This window comes from Papilio machaon, chromosome 9 (assembly GCF_912999745.1).
Source record: "Papilio machaon chromosome 9, ilPapMach1.1, whole genome shotgun sequence".
Taxonomy (NCBI): domain Eukaryota; kingdom Metazoa; phylum Arthropoda; class Insecta; order Lepidoptera; family Papilionidae; genus Papilio; species Papilio machaon.
Genome location: NC_059994.1, coordinates 5,699,923 through 5,721,244, shown reverse-complemented (window position 1 = coordinate 5,721,244; position 21,322 = coordinate 5,699,923). Strand labels below are relative to the sequence as shown.

Here is a 21,322-nt window from a genome sequence, read left to right as displayed (position 1 = left end):
ACCCATTGTTCCAATTGAATTGTTTCTGGTGTAAAAAGTATTAGTATTAATTTTAAATGACCCAGCAAGACGTACATTGCATTCAAAAGAGAACAAGGCAGGTTTGTTTTGTTTATTTAAAACCCTAATTATCATTTGTCATAGAACTCGTGTTGAAAGAATAGTTATGATCTTTGTTTTATGCAAAGATTTGTATACGTCAAATGTGGTTAGGATATTTAACGAGTAAAACTAATGTCGCACATTTTAAAGGTTTTTTACACATCATAGTTCTGAAACAGAAATAGGGATTTTTTTGTAAACCACAAAGTCGTATTTCGCAAGCTAAATAGCTAATATCGGCCATCAGTCAAGATGTTTGATTTTATAAGAAATTACACGGAATAAAAAACCGGTCATATCGTCGCTTAACTTTAATCAAATCTAGTCCTCGTTTTATCGTGAATACTTTCTAGTTTTGTACCTTTACATACTGGTTTGGTATCTTGCAGGGCACGATCGGACTGGCTTGTTAGCGAACAATGCCTAGGACAGCACTATGTGTGTAGCAACTAGCAACAGCATCTGCTAGAGAATTTCTAGTTTTCTTTTCTAGGAAATTCATTGTATAACAAACTACATTTCAATTTTTAATCCACACACAGTTCGTTCAACCTCATTTATATCGCAAGTCGTTGTACGATAAATGAAAATTGCGTGATTAGAATGAATAATAATAAATAATTCGACTAAAAAACGAACAAGAAAGTCCGCAAGTTTGTCGCAACGCAGGCCATCATTCTTTTGCCGCCAAACTTACGACCATTTTGAAATCCCGCTGGGTCATGTCGAACGAACTGTTTTGTGATGTATCATGTTACCGTGAGTTTCCACTGCCTTACCTGTACAAATCATTTTCTTATCTATGTTTTTTTTCCAAAAAGAATTAGAGAAACGACTATATGTTTGTTTTTCTTCAAGGGTTTCAGTGGTGGAATATGTCGGTCTCACAGTCTACATTAATGTATACTTATTTAAAAATTCTACAATAGATTTAAGGCTTATTCGTAATACATTTATATTCTTAATTTCCTTTTTTATGATAAGTGTTTCAATATATGTTTTTAATCTGAGAAAAACAATTTATTATAACAATAAATTATTTCATTAGTCATACCTACATTTTATCGATAACAGCAATTATTTGTATTGTACATAAAAGTTAAAACTAAGTTGAATAAATAAAGCAACTTTATACACATTACAGGACACTCATAATGTATGCGTAGTGCAAACACGTCCATAAACAATAGTCAACGAGTTGTGTAGACATTTATTATTGTCTAGTAACATCACAATAATGCATCAACTATATCAAGCCTCATTGACTCGTATACACGGTCCGTGAATCATCGATTCGAATTAAGAAATAAACTGCATCGGATCGAATAAAAAGTCTAATATGAAATGCGCGATTTCAAATGTCTTCAGCCGGTTCCAGACACGATCTTTTTTGTTAATGCGTTGGCGACTCAATAAGTACTCCGCAATCGTAAATATCAAACACAATACTTTGTTGAGATAGATTGGTAATGTAAGGATACGAGTGAGCAAAGCGGGACATCTACAATGCTTCCTGCATTGCTAAAGTCGTGACTGTCGCTAACTGGGCTGGCCTGGAATTTACATTTAAAATCGACTTCGCCTCACATAGTTTACCTACAGCATAGATTTTTTGTTCTAAAATAAAATATTTATAGTAAGCAATATTTGTGTGGCCGTGCTCTCCTGTATCCTTCATAACTTCCAACCCGGAGCTTGGATGTAGTCCCGTACACAGAATTTCCACCTAATAAAAGGCCATGTTACGTGTAGGGAGCGTTAGACACGCAATTACTCGGCACTCAGTTTATTAAGAACCGCCCTTTCCGCCCCGAACATGATGAACGAAGCGAAAAAGAGAGATGTATAGACCGCCACAGGTCACGTTCGACTGGTTCTTTGGAGCGACGAAGTTTCACGTTGAACGTTAATTAGTGCGTGCCTCACGTTCTTAAGCATGTATGGATATGTTTGCGAGCACTCTCTTGAAAAATAGGTACTGTTGTTGCGCTTGGGGACATAACGTCGTGAGTGTAAATAGATATATCTATAATAGTTAAGTATTTGGAGACATGGATTTATGCGTCAGTAGGATAGTTATCCATCAGTCCCAATGCGGCGCTATCACGTAACGTAATTTGATATAGAGATTAATGTGCGGAACAATTTATTGTCAATTATCGTTACCAACACTACACTGGGATCAATTTACACTAACGCAATGTATTGCAAATTACACTGACTAACAGAGTAAACATATATCTATACATAACTACAATAATATTGCATTTTGGAGATTGATTTCAAGACTGCCCAAATCTCTAATTATCGAAGTTTCTTTACAATACAAAAGTAACTTTTTACCTTTGAAATGACATCTTTTTAATTTCAACAAAATCAAGCACCACCAGTAAACTGTCGTGATATATTAACAAACAATAGATTTAGTCGATAACATGCACGTGTATTCAAGTGCATTCGTTAATTAAATTGGCAGTTCGATGTCGTGTACATACAGTTTGAAGTCTAAAGGCATTTTTATAAGGATCATTCCACGAGAGCTTCTTCTGCCATACTTTATGAGACACAAGCCTGTCGATATCATTGTAAAGTTTGTGAACAGGTGATTTTAATTGAGTTTTGCCGAGCCCCTAACGAGAAGGACATTTTAATGAACTAAAAATATAACTGCAATAATTTTCAGTTTATTAAGTGGCAAATATTTACAAATTTATTAACAGTCTTGAAAGTAAAACGTTAATAAAAAAGTAATCTATAAAAGGACTTCATAAAAACAACTTGTAGATTATTTATTCTAGTGTTTACAAACCATGCACCTGTAGACAACAAAAAATCTATCGAATGTCGCATAAATGTTGATGATCATTATAAATAAACTCTTAGATCTAGCCATGTTTACTTTGTATTAAAGAACAGAAAGCACTTTTATCAAAAATTATACATATTTTGATCCTAAGGCGTAGAGTTAACCTGTCTTAACTGGATATTACGCCTTTGATTTTAACTTCTTAACTTTGATGGAATCAAAAGAATTCAGAAGTAATTCTTAAAAGTTCAGAAGATTATCTGTTAAATGAGGCAGTTGTATCAATCATAATATACGAGCCACCTTTATGAATGACCGATCATATATCGAATGTATAATAAAAGCAAAATCCACGCCAAACATTAAAATTCAAGTCGAGAATTAATAAAGAGATAAATAAATTTAAGAGCAGCGGGAATGTGAGGCTGCCGTTACGGGTACGGCCGGCTTTATGTGCATATCGAAGACGGATGGCGCGGAGTGAGGTCGGGGGGACAGGGCGGGGGACAGGTCTCCCCCTTCGGCGCATCGGCCGACCACTCGCAGTCCCGTCAGACGACAAAAATGCAATAATAATGGCTCCCAAATAGTTTTTACTGCACCGCTCCAAATACCCAGTGAGCTCCCGATACGTGACGACACGTCGCTCATCTCCCTTTTATTGAGAAATTCGTCAGTTTTATATCCTATATGAAAAAAAGACATGTCCAGGCCCGGAATCCGGTTGTGTCATTTCAAACACTTGATAAGTATCGCTCGGAGCTTTTTCGGTTCGGAAATTCAGTGAAGCTCCTTTCGTTAGTATTCCGCGAATGCGCCGCGCGCGTTTTTCCTCGGCCCTGGATATAGGGTCACCTTTAAACTGCTTTAATTATGAAACAATAAGAAATATTTTCCTGCTCCTGCTCTGCCGACTTAGATGCTCGAATGGCTCGTACTTTATTGGCGCAAATTCATTGTTATTCTCTTTCACTAAAAACTAAATCAAAGCGTTCGGTGTATACAAAAGGAAATGCCTTTCGAACGGATATACATTAATGTATAATATGTACTTATATATTTCATGGTACGCTTAGCTGATAATATGGTTGATACTATAAAACAAATCAGGTGATTTTAGAAGCCTCTGGAGCTGTTAATTAAAAACAAAGATCGGTAACATAATCAGCGGCCTTATTATCGTGCGGCAATATCGAACGTCACAAAAGGTTGACCAATTAAGAGTTTCCCCGAATGTCCGAACGAAGTAGTTCAGAATGATAGCACCGTCAATTATGCCCGCCCGCCTCACAACCTGCTCCGCCAATTACCAACCATCCAGCGATTGATAAAAAAGAGCTTCGAAAAATTCAACCAAGCAAATTCTGGTTATCTTCGAGCGAGGACCGCGGGCGCTGCGAGCGAGTCGCGCTTTCCCGGACATCAATTTTGTGCGACCCAGTTAAATCGTCGATAACGTTAATTATGAGCAGTGGGAAATGATAACTTGATAAACCTCCTCATAATAACAGCGGGGAACTGGCCCCAAAAAAAAAACACGAACGAGCATCGCCGGCATATTTGACATTTTAACGAAATCGCTCTTACTCGAGAGTTGAGATCGAGTGGAGCCTCGAAAAAACTAGCTCGATCTTCATGTATGAACCATGGCGCTGTCGCAAGAACAAACACCGAGAATAATTCATACACCGTGCCGCTGCGAGCGACCGACGAACAACTACTTGCTCGTCCCGAACGAACCGGTATCTCGGTGACCGGCTTCTGGTAATTGGATTTCAATTGTGCTAGAAAAAGGCATCGGCGCGGTACGTCATTACTGATGCCCTTTTCGAGATAGGATAAATAGTAATTGGGGAAGTGCAATGCTATCGCGACCATCATCGCTGCCACCTACCGTTTTGAATATTCGAGTTTAAGGAGCCCCTTTTCCCATTTAGCTGCTATTGCGGGCTTATTGAAGGGGTGCCGGCACTACGACACCTGTATACATTATTGTGTCGCATAAATTCCGCGGTTTCTCCACAGCAACTTCCATGGTTTATTGAACTCGCATCGAGATAACGCGTCTTATTTTTCTATCATTATTTTTGTTTATTAATTTGCTATTTTAATATAATTCAGATTACACAGTTAATAAAAATGTAATCTAAATCTTTTGTACTAAAATCTAAAGTCGATATTACGAGGTTTCAATATTTTTTTCAATTATTTAAATGCATAATATAACACACTACACATAATATACTACACATTATATAAAAAAAAACGTAGGTACCTACTACAGAAATACAACTAAGTAGTTCCTTTAGATATACTTTAAACTCTATAGGTATGTGGTTCACATTAACACACAATAAATACACTTAATGTAGTGGAATGGTGGTTTCTTAAAATGTGTATTTTCTTAGGCGGCAATGGAAATGTCGTCGTGCCGATATAAACGGTTGCGCGAGCGCAGGTGAAGGCGGGGCGCTGGCCGAGACATCAGGCAGCGCGGGCTAACGGCGCGGGGTAGCGGGGGGTTAGCTAATGAGGCGAACCGCGCGCTGCCCTCACGCACAAGCTTTATGTGCTTAGGTACGAATATAAATGAATACCTACGCCCATTTCAATTACTATGCTCATACTATGAAATCGTAGAACAAAAATTGAGATGTTAGTCTTTCATCTTTCTTTTATGAATAATACAAACTGCGGGAATCCATTATAAATAGAAATATATATTATATTACTAGTCGATAAATATGTCACGAGATCGGTAAGTATACATATATTTACCACTTTCATCGACGACAAGATAATACAGTTTATTTAAAACTTTATCGATAAAACAAATTCTTAAATATTCAAATATAACCAGACGATAGTGGAGCCATTAAGTAACGCCCTTTGCGATCACACATCTCATAAACATTAAGTAGTGGGTGCTTAAATTTTCTTCAACCCGAATTCTAAAGAGGCGTAATAAATATTAGCGAATAGGTACTTCGCATGTGCTAACGTTACAGGCGCTCGCTTTTAAACGAATTGCTCTGTACCTATAACAATAAAACCAGCGATAGGCCCTTTCACACATTCTAATGTGCCCAGCGCCTTCATTTGTCGGAGGCCAACACGCAGAGGAAATATTTTCCCGAATCCATACAGACTTAAGGTTCGCATAAAGCAGTCGTTTTCCCGCACCGAAGTATGGAAGCGAGATTTATAGGGGGGACTAGCAGCCGAGCCCGAGGCTTTACTATGATGAATTGACACTTTTTCAGCACCACCTACAAATTTCAACTCGGAACGATATACGTGCACTGAATTAAGTGAAGCTTAAATACGTAACTACGTAAGAAGGTAATAGCCGTGGTTATGACTTGGAAACTTTTAATGTCTCAAATGAATTAGTGTCATATATTACTGTTCACGAGATTAGTGTATCTTTGTGAAAGTCGTAACAATCGTCTTCTACGTTAATTAAGTAATTAATTATTCACCAAGAAATTTATCTATGTCCCCTGCATATTATTAAAGTTGAGAATTTTTCCTGTAGATCTGTAGATAGTTTAAATCTTTCGACCTATTAACATTAAAATGTTTGGTTCATTATGCCGTACGGAGCGTTCTCGTGTGGCGCGAGCAAAAACTACAAACACGTTATAAACATGAACGGCCCGCCGCCACCATTGCCCGCCGTCACGAAATCTCCACCCGCATTCTTGCATATCTAATGCTCCTATGATTTGTTGACCGCACCTTATCAAACATCTTACAAAGGTGCACCTTTATGCATGTGTAATGTAATTTCTTTCCACTTTCACAATAAAAAAGTCCAAGTGAAAAAGCTATAAGACAAAGTGCACGCCTTAATTGGACTGATATATAAAAAGCGTAATACGAACTCGATATTCGACATGTACGATGACTTCATTCGACGGCTGGAGCTTTAGGCAATCGTCTAAATTATAATAATAACCGGGCGTGAGCTCATCCGTTTGCCCGTCTTAATAAAGCCATTATAAATATCTGATTTTCGACGTACGTCCATTCGGCGGACGGTAAATACCAAAGGGTTATAATACGTGAATTTTATTGCTGCAGTTGCGTATCTTAATTATTTTCTTATCGTGCAATCGTTTGTCTTAACGTGCGTTACGCAATATAAAAATGATGATCATCATATCAATCTTCATAAGATCTTGTATTTAAAAGCCTCTGCGATCCCTATCTTGATTTAATTCACAATCTTATCTATTATACATATATAGTAGGTATATTTGCAAAATAGAAGCAATACAAAGCACGGTCTAATGTATAAAACATTTTGCGCAAGTTGCCAGGAAACATTGTATACATACGATTTTAAACCTCTACGAAGGTAGTAACGTACCTAAAACAAGCCTAATTAATACTATGAAGAAATGTTTGTTATTATAAACCAACCGTGTAGTCATTAATAGGTTTAACGTATTCACAAGATTTAACAAAAAAATAACTTTTTAGCAAACAGATTCATGAAGGAAAACAAATATTGGCCATACCGCGAATTCAAATGTTCGTTCAAACGCCCCGAAGGCAGTAACCAGTGATTTAAGTGACCAACCAACAATAGTTGCTTCAGAATGAATAAAACGTATACAAATTTAATCAAAGAGAAATCTATTAGTAAAATGAGAAGCGCACGGAAGGGAGCGCAACTATACATATTCAACGAGGTACTGCATCACGAACGGGCCAATTTATGCGGCGAGCCCTGAGAGTAACGTACTTTTACCTCCACCATATGTAAAACCAGACTATTTCTTTCGCCGATCAGATTGTCACCTGAACCGAGGCATTCTATTTATTCCTTTTAGCGTGAGCTCTGAAAACCGACTCGTTTCGTGGCTGATTTAAGATCTCCGGGGTCATTCCCTCGCCTCGCAGATCACGAGCCTTTCGAATATCAACTAACTTTGATTTGGGAAATGTGGGAATTTTAAACAATTTCTCGTGAGAATTTTAACTTGTGTAATCATTTAATATTAATTTTAACTTTATAAATTCAAATTGGATAAGAACTAAGGCCCACTATTATAAATTTATATCACGCATTAAACTAACTGTATAGATTCAAGCAACATTTTTAAAAATGGAACACCGTTAAAATATTATAGCCGCGTACGAACGCTGGCGTAGGGATCGATGTCCCAAATGCGAAGCCTGCGAAGGATGGAATGCCGTGTAGGCAGACGAATAAACAACCGACTTTGTTTATGCAATTTATTTTATTACAACGATAAAAAAATAGATAAATTTTTAGTCAAATAATATAGTTTCAGAAATTAATAAATCGTTACTTAATTTCTCATTAAATCTATTTATTTATTGCTAGTACATTAAACTCTTAATTTAATATATATAAAGAAATTAATAAAATAGATCGCGCATTGTAATTACAAAATTCACGAGAGTCCTAACCAATGGCAATATAGCAGCGGGTTTAGACATATTTGAATATCTTGGTGCGCATCGGGAGCCGGCCATTGTTGTCTTTGCCCAGTATGGACTTAATTAAGGGACGGGATAGGTGGAGAGATCTAGAGGAATTTAGAGACGGCCACTCGCGCGAGCCTTGGTATCTTCTCGAGTTATTCATATTACAATAAAATATTTAGTAACTAATTTATTAATATTGAAATCAAATTATTTTTCTTTTTTAGCTATACAGCACTTACGAGCCATAGCACTGTCCAAATTTCTTTTTTTTATAAAAATGAAAATATGCTATATCACTAATTTAAATTCTAATAAATTTAAGATTTTACGATCCTTAACAAGTCTAAAGTGTCCCATAAGAAAATTATATTTAGATTATTAGTTCTCAAGTCAAAATATTTATAAATATAGGTTTAACATTTTATTGTAATTTATGGTGCACTTAAAGAATCGTTAATAGAAATACAGATGAACATAAATCAAGAAATATGTGTATAGTAGAACATATAGAGCGCTATTTATCACTCTATAAATTAATTTACATTGGTTACTAAATGTAAGTTTATAAGATAAGAGCAATAAATAAGATAACTATTAAACAGAACCCAGACAAATTTGCTTCGAAATTCGACTTTAGGGAAATCAAGATGCTCAACTTGTAGTGGTCATTGGAAGTGCCTTGGGGGATAATATTAAAGGTACTTATATTTTGACCTTAAATTGTACTCGAATAGATATACGAGTAAGTTATTGTTTAAATTGTGAGTTTTATACTATATTCTTCGATATGGTATTGATTTATATTTATAATTCTTACTTAATGGAGAGAGAAACGCATGCAAAGAATTCTAGTTACTAAATATATAAATAAATTAAATTGTTTGTACAAGATCCTTAAAGTAGTAAACGCAGTGTCAAAAATACAAAAATTTTCATAAATTAATTCCAATGTTAGGTTTTATTAAAATATGTATTGAACCAATATGCTTAGGTACATATTAGGTTAGAAAAAATGTTTATGTAAATTAAAGGCGTAAGGGTTTACTTTTTAATCATACGAGTACATCAAGATCTGCAATTTTAATATGGAATACGTAACATTGAAGTTTCCATGATGAAAGACAGGAAAAAGTGCAGAATCCAATGAATTTTAATCTATAAATGGACCTGAATTTTTTTTTTTTTGTTTGCTAGAGCTTACATTTTACCACCAAGAATAAAATTAATTATAAAAAACATTGTATTCCAACAACCTTTAAGATGTGCTTTAAGATGTTAACCATGGGCATAGTATAATATAAACCACATGAATTTTAATATATGTTAAACAACATTATTTGTAGCATAGCATATATGTATTCATTGAAAATTTTTATGTTTGAAAATAACACTAAAATATAAGTCTATTAAATTCAAAAATTCTGAATTTCTAACAAACCTAAAGTCGCCTCTATAGTTATTTGTCTACCAATAAACTAACATGCTAATGACGATGATTATGAATAGATAATTAAATAACTGCTAGTAATTTAGTTTGACTATTTTTTTATGTTACAAGTCTGGTTTTAAAACGAAGGCCGCAAACAAAGATCCCGCGCAGTTTACTGCAGGGATATAAATTAAATGCTTACGTTTCGCTCGGGCCGCTCCGCTAGTTTAATTAAGCGACTCCTTTGTATGTATGTTCGTAAGACACGTCGCCTTCTGCTCGAGACCACTGGCTAGTCCATTGGTTACCCTACTACGGTCCTGGTACTTTAAACTATGATTTTTTAATGGATTTATTTTGTTGTCAACATATAACGATACTTAAGCAACCCTTAAATATGCAGCTATTTCGTTGGTAATTACGTTTTCAGATACAGTTTAAAATATTGTTAGGCCTTATAACAAAAATTTATATCTATACATAACATATATTCCGGAGACAAAAAATTGGATATAGATATTTTTGAACATCAGCATGAATTTGTGAGTTTTATCGATTGAATAACGGAAACGAATCTTATTAAAGTCTTAAACGAAACGAAACACGTATAAATTCGGTGTATTAAATTAACTCGACGACATTGTGTATCTAATTTCAACGGAGATGTAAATACGTCCCACGGAAAAAAAGTGTACATGGCCGTGAGATTAAATTTTCAAGCGCGTTGTTCCCGCTTAATTTTTTCCGGTGCAAACTCATCACATACATCATTTTAGGTTCCTAAACGACGCGCGTACACCACCCCGTACCACTTTTTATTTTGCGTTAATGTTAAAATTTTCAAGTTAAAAGAATATTATAAAATTTACCTGTATTTATGTACCGACAGCTATTTCGTACAGGACCGTTGCACAAAACACCAACAATCTGCTAGAAGGTTATTGAGAAACTAAAAAACTCTAAGCCGTTTATGGTCCGGTTCTTTAACAATGACTTTTTTTTTATAAAAAAAAACGCTACTTTCTTTCGAATATGGCGACAAAGAACCCTCAAGATATTATTCCGTAGGGCACAGTGCTAACTTTCTCCCGTCACTTGTACAATACCGTTATAATGCGACAAACAAGTTAGCCAAAAAATGTCCATTGCTCACGTCAGTAGAGCAATGCGGATCGCACTATCCGTACCACTGGGCTATCTTGACGATACTGAAAATCGGTATTCTTTTATCCAGTCATCTTAACGAGGTTAGTTTAGGCAAACTTTTGTGATGTGTTTTTTACGTTTTATTCGGGTTCATATGAGTTTGAATGTTATATTACCCTTCCGTCGCCAAGGATCTAAAGGAGAAGGGTTCGACCGCTCTCGCATGACCTGTCTGCGCCGGAGTGAGCGTGACGCCACGATCTCGTGTGTTCCCACTCGGTTAGAACGGAGAACACGTTTGGAAAATAATTTGAATACCGAAATGCAGATGGCTTATTTTATCTGTGAAGCTCCGAAACCACTCCGCCGAACTACAAGTTAATTAAGGTTTGCCCATCAATTAAATATTGGCTCTGATTATTTTCATTTTCAGAATGAAGTTATTTATCTTTCATTTATTTGCATATTAGCATTCGCAGAACTAAAAGACTAAAAGCTCTTACAAGTTCAATTAAGCAGAAAAACTAACTTTGATCAGAACAGAATTTATTTTGCTGGCAACTCATAATCCGAAGATAAATCGTTTCAGTCAAATCCCGCACATTCGTATCTGGGACGATGCATTCGTTCACTGAACGAATTCACTGAGCGAAACACCAAAATTTATTGGGTTAGTAGTTGCCGTAGGTCGATAAAACTAAAAGCCTCGCTCCAGAAGGACGTAAGTCACCGCATCCGCGCCTCAAATATACGACCGAATTCTGAAAGAACGTAAGTAAACTTTTGCGTGGTAAAGTACGAAGGTTGTATGACTGAAAATAGCAATGCGCAGTGCAATTTTCTGATATCTTTTTCACTCTTTCAGTGTAAGAGACGCAGGGCGACATACGGACGCTATAGTGTTGAATTAGCATATTTATTGCTTGTTACACGACACAATAAATTTATCTAATGGAAATCCATTGGACTTAATAGACTTTACCACATAGGTAGCGTTTTATTTTAATTTTTAATTGTTTTAATTTCCGGGGATCTGGGTGTGGCTATAAGTATATTTTATTTTCTTTTAACCATATGAAGTTCGTCGTCATAGCGCAATAAACTAAACAAGGCAATGTTTCTCATCATACTAGGATATCTAAGAAATTTTAAGCAATAAAACAATTCTTATCAAAATGTTATTGAAATTTAGTGCTTTTAAAATTTGTTTATTTGAAAGTAAGAAAATCATTGAAAATAAAGAAACCTATGAGGTTTGTATTTCTAAGTCATTGAGAGCTTAGCTTAAATCCTTGTTATATGCATTTCGAGGTAAATATAGCGATAGCTATTTTTGGCCTTCACAGACTAGATAGAGATTTAAATTTGTTGTTTGATTTAATCTGCTTGATTTAAATGATCAGTATTTTCAGAACTATTGTCTTTAGGTATGGATGGTTATAAAAACGCAAAATTGCAATTTTAACCTATATTTTTAGGTAGGTACATAATATATAAATTGTAAGTTAACATAGCTTACGATCATAGTCTTCGAATTTTTCGATGTCTATGGAGAAATTTACCTGGAACAATAAAAACAAGCGAATTTAATACAAAAAAACTTTATTTCAAATGCGTCGAGATGCTGCCGCAATCCGTCATTTTAGTTGGCGCGCCGTCTACCTGCCGCCGGCACATAGCCGAATGCGATGCGCACATACAAACTTCGTAAACGCCTCTGACGAAACCGGTCCGCAATGCTGTCGGAATACAAATGTACTATCCCAATAACACATCTTCCGTCTTTCGTCAGCGGTACAACATCACATAAATCTATCTCACTCGCACAACGTAGCTAACTTCACAACATTGCGGCTAACATCCAATCAAAACGAAACAATCCATCGCCATGTTGAATGCCACGACACTGCTGCCCCCTGTCTAAACGAATGTGAACTAAGCAACTGCATGTTTTCGTATTGGTTTCGTGTATTTATTGAAGATTTTCAATGTTTTTGCGTATTGTTTTGTGTTTAATATGTGTCTTTAACTTGTGCCTAAATTCTGTTTAATGAAAAATGCGGCATGCATTACAATTTTAAAAGCAAAGGTGAGAATTTCATATTGACGCCAACCACAAGCCACGTCAAGCTAAGTTCAGTTGATACATTGCTTTGTTTGTGTTTTTATTTGATTTTAGTTTATATTTCAATCAATTTTATATATTTATTAATTAATATTGTAACTAAGTGAGATTAGATTGCATTATTTGACAATTAGCAATGAGATAAATCAAAAGAAAAGCTTAGTATACACTTAACCTATTCATAAAATAGTAATGTATTTATTTTGTTTTTGTCTCGATTTACCTGGTTTATGATGGATATTATTAGCATTGGGTATTTACTTATATTTCGCCTAATTTAAATAAAGTCAATTTGATCATCTTTTTATGTGATATTTTTAATACAGTAGGTATACTAAAATCTCTCTTAAGTAACTAATGAGAGATAAAATAAAAATAAATATTGCAAATTGTTTGATAGTGACCGTTGAAAAACAAATTGAATAAGTCTAAAAGAAAATGATCTGCAATAGGAATCCTATAGTAAACATCTGATATTCAATTCTGATTCTTCATTGCTTATTTTAATGTTTTTTGGGAATAGTATATAATAAGAGTCTAATGTTATGCATCTTTTTGCATCAACTCCATTTGAACATTTTAAACTGAAACATAATAAATAATTTACAGTTTTAATTCTGCTAAGCTTCCGTCGGCTGGTCAAACAATAATGGCCGACGGAATGAGCCGCGCATGCGTAGCTCAATGTGAGAGATTTTATTTTTTTATGATAATAATATATTAAAATTAATAGACAATTTTTAAATGATTTATGATAACTTCAAAGGTACAAAATATTAAGAAGTTTATTTTAGTTTCAATTGAAATGGCCAAATTACTATTTTATTTTAATTGTAAAAAATTTAGTACAGTTTGTTAATATATAAGTTGAATTACATAAAGTTCCAACGAATACCTTTATAGCATAATAATGAAAAACATAATTTCACGTATGTCTTTATTTCATGGATTTATTCATCCTATGTTATAGTTGCCAGGTTGTCTTAAAAACAATATTTAAAATTTTGTTTGGCTATAGTAGTTATATCTAATGTGTGTACGGATTACTAAATTAATTTATTCAAATTCATAAATAAATAATTATATTATGTTCAAGAAATTTGAAATAATTTTCCAGGCAAAAAAAATTCTTTGTTGGCTGAAGTCGACCGGTGGATATTTCTCAGATACGTCTGAAGTCAAAGCGCAGATAAAACTAGCAAGTTGGCAGTGCGATATTGTTAAAGTTGAACTTGCGCTGTACCATTTTGAATCCTAAATAGGACACTGATGTATGGCCGCATCTGCATAGAAAAACTGTATCGCCCAATGCGATTTTTTGCTACGGGGATTTTACAAGGTATTGAGGTTTTTCCTGTTTTGTTTATTGCCTGTTTACGATTCAGTGTTGTTGCGTGAATTTTTTCGGCATCCAAAACTATAACTTTAAACAATTTTAATCCGCATTTTGTGATAACTACGCTTAAGTAATTTAAGGTTAGTTTTAAAAGGTTTTATTGGACTATACGTAGTTAGTTTAGAATTATAAAAAAAAAACTGAATATGAATTATGCTTTATTTATTACTTCATTTTCAAAATCAAATAAAAGCACAACTTATGGAGGTCGAAGACATTGTCAGAGGTTGTTGAGTCTTGACAGACATTGATTAGTAAGCTGAATAAGCTGATTAACTAACAAAACGATTTGAATATACTAGATTCTAAATTTAGTCGTATTTACCGTTGTTAACTATTTACTGGTAGTACATAGCTAGAATTACAGAGATAAAATACGCTGCCAAGTCTTCCTCCGGCAAAAGAAGCGAAACGAAAGGAGTGATTTAGTGTGGAAATTTTGGAAGTCAGCCTGGCTGCGTTCGTAGCGGTTGGTGGCGGCTTGCATTAATCTCACTATGGAAAAATATTCTCTACTTCCGGCCAGTTTTATAACTGAACAACTCATTCAATCTTATTTGCACCACACCATTCATAATTTTCAGGGCGCATTAAGCTTAGAAAAAAAATAGACGCCTGTTCCCTCTAATTTAAACAAACGACCGGTAGGCTAAGCCTACTTAAACAAATTTACAATGATCATTACTTCTGAAGGTGACCCAAATTACCATGAAAAAAGTTTAACAGCCCTTTATTTCAGAACAAACAGAGGCTGTTGGTCGGAATCCCATGTAATCCGGACCACTTATCACGCGTGCAAAATGCAAATTCGTGTGGGCCGGGCGTACGCAGAATTAACGAAAACGCTAAACGGACCGAGCGGTACGTCACCGAAATTGACAAACTTTCGCAAACATTATCAAAGGATAAACAAGGTAATCTCGGCGCTCGGCGGTCGGTCGGCGTTCGATGAAGTCGTATAAACGTCTCGAAGTTTCGCCGCTCGCCAGCTGAGAAAATAAGGAGTTAATAAGCTGTATAGAAGCTGGGCAAAGCGATTGCGTGAGTGATATAAATACAAAGTAAATGCTCTTTGAATAAGTGCACACTTGCGTTCGTGATAACGAAATTAAAGGTGGCGTGTGTGCGCGCCGTTAGCGCTTGCACGCTTTTCAATATGTCTACACATTATTGATTAGCTTCTGAGAAAAACTTGGCACGCCTATAACGAGAGCACGCTCATAGACTTGCTGAAGGCGTAAAGCGCAGTTATTTATGTGTCGTACCACACGGTAATTATAGATGTCGTTTGTTTGATATAGTATTGTCTCCTGCATTCATATTAAATTCATTTGAAAACAAATGGACTGGATTTTATTGTAATTTATAATTTATATTTTTTCGTATGTATCATTTAATCCACAATTAACGCTTTTAATTCTTAACAAAATGAATGGTGTTTTTACGAAAGGAATTAAATAAGTGGGAGATAAAGAAAAGAAAATAAAGTAGGTACGTAATACTATAACAAACTTAAAAGATATAATTACAGCGGTATAAAGTCGCAAAGTTTGAGATGTAACATTAATTTTAGCTACAAGTCCGCTGAGCGGGTAATCTTCGGCCATTTTAACCGGGCTATAGTCCACCGAATCCTAAAGCTTAACGCCTGTTTGTTAGGCGTAATATGCTTTTAACACCTGCGTTACAGAGTTACGTACAGCGTGAATGAGATAATGTTGATTTTAGATGAAGTGATGAGTTAAATGCATGGATATATTGGACTAGCGAGTAATGCGCGCCGGAATAGAATCGATTGGAAGATTGATTGATGACTCTGAGTCACTTTACATTTTAATAAATTCTTTGCAAACAACTCTTAAAATTATCAACATATTCTTTTAAATTTCACTATTTTTATTTTTTTACATAATTTAATAATATAATAATTTATAAGGAAAAAATAATAAATTAATAGACGTCAAATGTAACATAGATGTAAAAATAATGTCAAGTTTACAATATTTTACGTTTACAATCGCGGTTTTATTTAGAAGAACCTTATAATTTGTATTAGGTTCGGGCAGTTAGAATTCGGAGCTGAGCTTTGTAATTTATAGCAAGAGATATAGGTACACTAAATCTGTGCGAATCCACACCTTGTTGTAGACTATTAATGTCGTATGTAAATGTAACAATGGTACGTATACATTTTTATTATTTATTACTTATGCTTCTATTTCATTTATAGAATTTAAAAGACATAACAGAAAGTAATAATGCACATAATTGTAGATAAATGTCATAAATTAATTAATGAATGAAAATTCCCAATACATGCTTAATGTATATAGTTTAAATTATTACGCATATAAGAATACTACTTATCAAATGGAAGTGGTTTTAACGTTTATTTGTCTAACCAACAGACTTTGTTAATAGTATGGGCATGTACAATTCAATTATTAAAGTGAAGGTAGAGTACATTAGTCTATGCAAATGTTGGTACTCGTTAATGTTTTGATCGTATATCAATGCGCAAAACGATAATAAAGGCACGCTCCTAGATACTTCATGTTCACGTTGAGTAATTAATGAGTAATGAGATAATTGTAACGTCTATTTTAAATTGAATGTCGGATGCCAGGACGCATTGAATGTGTCAGTATGCGGGCCGTTGCAACATTTCATTGTAGTCGTTACTGTATTGTGGACAATTATATTTATTAGTTTGACGATTCCCGAATCAATTATTTATTTATGAATTACAATGTGTTAGCGATTTATTTGATACTGAATTAGCAATATTGATGGAACGTACATTTAACAATGCTTATTTGCATTCCTAAACAACTAAACCTATTTAAAAAATGGAATAGTAATGTTTGTCAGGTTTATAAAGCTTTCTTCTTTTTTACTACTTTAAACTGTTGACATCGATTTTACTATATAATCGCTAAGCAGGCCGGATTCAACAAGTACCTTTAGGTCAAAATGATCCATATTATTTATCTATAAGCAATTTAAATACGCGTTATAATGTTTCAATGTTTACGTATTTACCATAAGTAAACAATTATAAATCCCTTTATCTCGTGAGTTATTTATCTACATACATATAATAAAAGTATTATGTACAAGTGTTACATAGTAATGTAATGGAATAAACCTTAATCTAAATTACAAGATAGCGGATCGTTTATTGAACCTTTGTACACAGCGTTAACGTTTACACCTATTATGCGGAGGCACGGAACCTCACAAATTTATTCGAGGCGCTTTCGAAGAAGTGGCCCGTATTTACAATGTTTTTGTTGGGATAAATTGATGCTCTAAATTTGCCGGTGGGCCAGGTGAATGCATATCTACATATTTTACGATACCGGAAGCCTCCTTAAGGGGAACGTTTCGGTTTAAAAATAGCGGAAAATGCGGGAGCACTTTTTACGCCGCGAGTTTTAACAAGATTCACCTTATTTATACAGAAGGGAGGAGATCCACGGAGATTTATTGTCGGGAAGCGTGACGGATCAGAGGAGATAACTTCTAAGTTCATGCAGTTGAATTTAAATTAGAAATTTTATTATCAAACTGCGATCGGATTTTAGAGACTTTGGAAGGTATGTTACCATATTTTAAAACCTAAAACGCAATGTTTTTCCAGTATTAATACAGCGCTAATTAATATGGACATATACGCTGAAATGATTAGTATTCTCTGTACCATTATGAAAGGTTATATACCATAATATTTAATTATCGACATGTATACGTCAGGCAGTAATTAATTATGACAGATGCAAGCGATCAGTCACAAATCCTACAAAGCGCGATAAGGACTTAACCGAAGTAATTTGATCTTCGAGCGGTAACAACTTTCAAGTTCGATATCCACTATGAATAGAGCTGAAGATAGAGGTCTAAGTAATGTGGTGTTGCTATCGAAGTGCAAATCAGTCATAGGTGATGAGGTCACACATGCGACGATAAGGTCGAATGTGCTGACAGTGGTATGCTGTCTTTATAAAACAAATCTCTTGTTTCCTTGTGGATAAACGGATTGCGGATAAAGCAAGCATGTAAAGTATAGTATATGAATCGAAATTTTTTCTTGATACTAATGTAATGTAATAATTGAAAACAACATGTTATCAACGAATTGTAAAACGATAAAATATTAAATACAATGATGGCGAAGAATAAACTGAAAGATAAAGAAATGTGTTTAATGAGGTTGCCTATAAATAGATGCATGTATAATTTATTAAGAGGCAGTTGCAGTTTTTTGGCTTAGCTCGCAAGTTGTGAGCGCGACTATTTACTGCAGCTTATGCCGGTGCATTTTTATTTTATTAACAACTTCGCTTGCAGATAGGAAAACTTAGCGGGAGATAAAAAAATAGATGTGCGAACATATAAAATGGATGCCTTTTTAATGCTTTACACTTTTTATGTTGAATTGAAAAACTTTTGAGAAAACGTTTAAGCTTTTACTTCGCATATGTCGATGAAATATCTTATAAGTTGTACTTAATTCAATATCAAATTAACAATAAAGTCTTAGCATTTTTAAAACAACAATTCGAGTAAAAGCGTTTTTAATTGAGTCGAAAACAGAAGCACCAAACCTAAGATCAGTTGATGTTTGTGCATAACAATAACAAAGAAATCCGTTACTTGAAATAAAAAAGCACGACAGCAAAATGTTACCAGCAATATTGTGTTAAACATATTGTCACTTGTTTGAACGCTTAAATGTTCATGAATTATGTAAAAGTTCTCACGTTAACAATAAACAGATTTTTATCTGGTTCTTTACCATTTTAAACAGATAACGCGAACTTTTTTTGTCAATAAAGCTTTATTTAAATCGTACAATATCAACGGAACAAACAATCGTATTTCAATTTCAAAAAATATACGATCCAATTCTAAAATTTATTCGAATCGGTTTGTTTACGTAATTGAAACACATTCGCACAAAGCTGTTAGGGATTCTATACGAAATTTGAATTTTAATAATACAAAACATGTTCGTGTATTCATACGTCACATCACTGCTTATTTCCACGGCGTCTATGCTCACGATTTACGTGTCTCCCGGGAGACGCAGAGTAATGCGATTGTAGAGAGAAAAAACAAAAAATAAGTAACACATCGCTCACGAGTTCAACCAATTAAATGTGACATGTGGTACAGAGCAAACGTTTAAACCGGTCAATGTAAAACTCGGCTCGGTATTAAAAGGAAATTAGTAATATGAGTATGATAAAAATAATTTAGATGAAATTCCGATAAAGTTTCGTTTCTTAATTGCAAACAAATAAATTAACAAGATGTTTCCATTTTTGGATTCTATTATCTCCCTTCCCACCTTCATTAAAGGCGCGTTCGGAAACTTAAAAACGCCTTGGAATGAATCATGGCGTGCGATCCTCATGAAATATTACACCGAAGCTGGCACCATAAAGCAAACGGCGTGGCACCGGCGATACAACGATAGCGACACCGCGAGACCCGACAGACGCACAACTCGACTGCCCTGCTCTGTACCTTGCCTCACCTCGTCTCGCCTCGAGTACAGGGTGTTAATAAATCCCTATCACGGCTCTTTTCAACTCTAATCAACGAAGAGATAAAACTAAATACATTCTAAAGTAACTTGCTAAATATGTAAGCCTTATCGTTCGTAACGTTTCAACAATGTTGTTTAATTTCTACAATGTTGTATTTAATAAATAAATTCGTTTTAAGTAAACGGGATACAAGCATAAAACAATTTATTGAATGCTTCTCTCAGTTCGACTTAATATTTAAAATTGATTTTCAATTTTATTATTCGGCAACCGCAAAAAGTAAACGATAAAATCAAGTCTTAATTAATAAGATAAAATTCTTAATTGAACAATATTCGTTAGACTAAGAAAGAAACCACCTGTGTCTGACTCCCACATATTTTACTCTCCAACATAGGGACGTAATGAAGCAATTATATATCGATATTTTTATGCATAAAATACTCGGTGGATACCTGTCCGGCCGTAGCGGACCGTCGGAAATAAAACAAAGCGAGGAGGTTATTGTTGGCGCGGGTAGGTGTGTGCCGTCTCGGTTATCGAGCTTTTAACCCGACTCGCGACACGCCGAGACATCGACAGGATTTATCGCCTCACTAGGCCACTACTCATTCGTATGTCCCCGTTGGAATAAATTTCGAATAAACAACCAAAATGATCGAAACGATCGAGATCTCGATGCATGTCGAATGAATCTGCTGTCCGGAAGGTCCAATTGACCGGCAATTTTCGCAGCGGAGTAACAAGAAATGTTATTGTTCTGTTTATTATGTTCTTGTTGAATGGTCTTTATTTATTATTTAAGGGGTATTTTTGCTGTCGAAAAATGTCAACGTAATTGAAAGGATTGAGCAAGCTTTCTGGCCCTTAAGAAAATTAATAAGCATTCAGGAAAGCGCAAGGATTGCCATTTTTTGAGACAATCTACAAATCTTAAAATTAAACAAAAAGCTGTGTCTGACAGACAAAAAAAATTTACTGATCTCACTAATATCTATAAAATACGAATTTAAATTAAATAAATTACCATTGCTTGTGTTTCAGGTGGAACGTTAATTTATATTACGTGTTAGTTTCCGTCTTACCAATTAACCTCCGACCCTTGATGGGAAATCACCATGAAAGCTACATCGTTATCTATTCATTAAATTCCATTACATACTACATCTTATAAAAAACACCTAAACCTCAGCATAGGAAATATACCTACACTATGACACTTTTAAGATCGTAAATTTCTTGTCGAACTTTGAACATTTTTTATGTTTACCGACAAAAGCAACCCATCAATATTACTATG

General features: G+C 34.7%; 1 protein-coding gene and 1 long non-coding RNA gene across 2 annotated transcripts in view; one reads left to right on the top strand and one right to left on the bottom strand.

The window, feature by feature from the left end:
- Nucleotides 1-21,322, bottom strand: part of LOC106711855 (homeotic protein ultrabithorax) — a 110,647-nt gene that overhangs the window by 44,073 nt on the left and 45,252 nt on the right. The window lies entirely within an intron of this gene.
- LOC106711528 lies at nt 12,878-15,774 on the top strand. Its single transcript, XR_001357031.2, has 3 exons — nt 12,878-13,035; nt 14,189-14,410; nt 15,207-15,774. It is a non-coding gene; the product is annotated as an uncharacterized LOC106711528 (long non-coding RNA).